We start from the raw sequence: 3,412 nt of genomic DNA, 5'->3' as shown, positions 1-3,412 counted from the left end.
CAGCGCTCAGGGTAGACGCCCTGCCCTCGTGGAGCTCCCATTCTGGCAGGCAGTGAGCAACGGTGTTAATAAACACATAACACGCTACACATTGGTGAGAAGTGCGATGAAGACAAAAAGCAAGTAGTTTACAGAGGAGGGAACTGAGAAGTATGATGCCAGATGGGTGATCAAGGAAGCCCTCCTGGAGGAGAAGTCACTGGAACTGACACTGAATTCCAGCAAGGGGGCAGCATGTGGAGATCCGTGGGGGAGCAGTTCTGGTGAGGAGGCACAGCAGGTGCAAGGGCCTGAGGTCACCAGGTTCAGGTGCATCCAAGAAAACAGCCAAGGAGACTCCGTGGCTGAGGAGCAGAACATGCAATGAGGAAAGAGCCAGCGGCCTGAGGGTGGGTGTAGGGCTTCCAAGGAATGGTGGGATTCCACCTTCATCCTGAAGGAGACAGGAAGCATCAGCCCGGGGCCCTTGAGAGCAGACGCAGGACACCGACTGAGTCTTTTTTTTTTTTTTAATATTAAATGAATATACTCAAATGAAGGAGGAGTAAATGATATGGAACAGAAAATATTAGAAATCTATATAGAGTAAAAAGTGAACATAAATTAGCCAACTTCATGGATATTTCCAGTTAAGCATGCACACAAATATATATCCACCTTTTCCATTTTCCAATAGGCATAACACATACATACATGACATGATAATTCTGGCAAAAAAAAAAAAAAAAAGATACTAAAATGAGTTTTAAGTTTTAAAAATGGTGTAGTTTCAAACATTAACTTTTTATGTGATGGGAACCCCTGATTTAATTCCATGATTTTATCGTGCCAGAAACATGGTTGGTTTTTAAATTCTTAACAGATAATGGTATCATAACACATTGGCTTATTAACAATCAAGGCATTTTGAAACATTGGCTCTCAGGGTGGACAAAATGTAATTAATATTATTTGCTATGATGTTTCAAATGTTCAGTCTTTTCAATATAAGAAAATAGCTACACACACTTGTGTTTACTTATAAAATGCAACCTTTAAAAATTGATGATTGGTCTTTCCTGTCTTATCTTTTTCATATAGCAAAATTACATTTTTATGCAGTATGTAGAACTGCATTAAGGTCCAGTAGTTCTTGAAGGTTATTACCAAATAGCAACATAAATCCCAAATGCAGCAAAGGTGAATGACCTTCTCAGTATACTTACATGTTGTGGAAGTTGAAGCTGCTCCTTTTGGATATTTTCCCCTTCAACAAGTAGTAGATGATTAGGGTTTCATTAGTGGTTTAATTACGTGACTTTTTAAAAGAAAAAATGGTTTTGATTTCTTTCACAGCTCTCAAACAAGGGTTTGTTGTTGTTGTTTTGGAGACTTAATGGTCTAAGACTACTTTGAATAACTGAGCACTCTTTAGTAGATGAAAGCTTTCAAAGCAATTGTAATAATTTTAAAAAGCATCTACATCCTTAGCTACATTGTTCGTATATCCTGGAACCAAAGGAAGATGATTTTCATGTTCCTGCAATCCACTTACCTGCTATTTTAAAATCTGAATATTTCCATCATTTATAACTTGTTTTGGATGATCATTCTGAACGCCACCGTTTTATGATGGCTTAAAGCCAATTTGGACCAACTATTACATATTCTTCAAATTTTCTTTTAAGTTGTGACTTTACTAGTGGCAGCAAGTCTACACAGCAGCCAAGTGAGCTGTGTTGTTTTTCTTCCTGTAAACTATTGGTGAGCACTGGAATGTAGGGTGCTGTCTCTCTCTGTAATACAGTATGTCGTTCTCCTAGGTCGCCATTTTCTGTTTATCTACTTCTTTCTTCTTCTCCCTTACTTTCCCCTTCCCGCCACAACTCTGGCAACCACACCAGCACGCATGCGCAAGGCGCGAAACTCTGCATACCCGGCGCGAGCCACTAGCCAATCCCCTCCCTTCACGTCTGCCACCCGCAAGACCAGCCAGTCACCCACGGACACGCTCCTTTCCTCAGTATAAATTACCCTGATTGATCCTCAATAAACAAGACTTGATCAGAATCCTGTCTTGTCTCCATTCTTTGTGTCTCTTGTCCCTTTTCATCCCCACTCCCTCCCTCAGGTCTTGGTCCGACAGACCCGCGGGTCTGGTCACTGGAAGGCAATCCATCACAACTCCAAGACCTTCTTTCCTCACCACCTAGGCTACAAGTTCACTTCAACCTCTCCTCCTCCGTAAAGTTAAAGCTACATTCAATCTCAAAATCCTACTAAACAAAACTTGTGCTGTTTTTTCATGGGCCTGAGAAACCTCAGGAGAAAACCAACTATATTTTGAGGATGGGCTTTCTGTCTGTGAAGAACCTGGGGTTAACCAAGTATGTCTGATTCTCGTGGGGTAATTTTTCCGGCAGGGGCCGCACAGGCCATTTCACGTGCATTATTTGCCATGTCATAGCCCCCACTTCTTGAGGACTGTTTTCTTCTGCAACAAGGATCTGGAAAAGGATGGAGACGTTTCTGAGATAAACCTTACATGGTTTATCTGGGCTTTTCACCGCTTGCCCTGCTGTTCCATTTAGGTAAGCAGCCAACTGTTTTGGCAGTTTCTTAGTCTCCTTCGTGTTCTTATTAGTGAAATCAGAGATCCTTTTTCTAGGAAGATCAGTGGAAATGATCCTCAATATAAATGGAATTACAGAAGTTCTGTTTTTTAATGTTGTGCGTTTTAGATGCCATAATCTCTTAGATCCCACTGCCTCATGGGACCGCAGCGCCTTGGCTCAACTCTTGTGTTGAGCAACCGCGTCCAGCAGCCTAGAGCAGCCTTCAGATTACTGGACAGCTTCACTCATGGCCACTCAAACATGGCCGCATGCCCTGGTTGACTCTATTGGAGAACGCAGTGCCCTGCTGGCACTATTGGAGAATCGACCATCAGGGGCAAGTCTGAGAGCAGAGGGACCAGGTAGGAGGCTGTTGAGAGTACTGACCTGCCAGGTGGCCAGGGCTTGGCCAAGGGTGGGAGGAGGAGAGGAGGGAGAAGCAGAGACTTTTCCCATATGGGGAGCTGACGGCAGAATCAACTGGATTGGTTGGTAGGATGGATGCAGGAGTTTGAGTAAAAGAAACTATTTCACAGATGACTTCTAGATGAGCCTGTTTAGTGATTGGTGATGACATTTACTGAGAAGGTCACTCTCCAGGGAATGGGGCAGATTTGAGGTGGGGAAGAACATGATTTGAATTTGGGACAGATTTGGCCAGAACTGCCTATCAGCCACCTAAGAGGAGCTGGTGAGCAGATACTGGAGTGAGGACAGAGGTCCAGGCAGGACATTGCAGCTTGGGAATCGCCCACACACAGATGCCATTTGCAGCATTGGGGCTGGGGTGTCAACAGATGAACATGGATAGAGAAGAA

The 3,412-nt window shown here is 43.5% G+C and overlaps 1 pseudogene; it reads right to left on the bottom strand.

The window, feature by feature from the left end:
* Positions 1-1,447: 1,447 nt before the first annotated feature.
* On the bottom strand, positions 1,448-2,727 carry LOC101441841 (KATNB1-like protein 1; annotated as a pseudogene).
* Between the last annotated feature and the right edge of the window lie 685 nt (positions 2,728-3,412).

This window comes from Dasypus novemcinctus, chromosome 5 (assembly GCF_030445035.2).
Source record: "Dasypus novemcinctus isolate mDasNov1 chromosome 5, mDasNov1.1.hap2, whole genome shotgun sequence".
Lineage (NCBI taxonomy): Eukaryota > Metazoa > Chordata > Mammalia > Cingulata > Dasypodidae > Dasypus > Dasypus novemcinctus.
The sequence above is the reverse complement of the archived record's forward strand: the minus strand, read 5'-3'. Positions and strand labels throughout refer to the sequence as shown.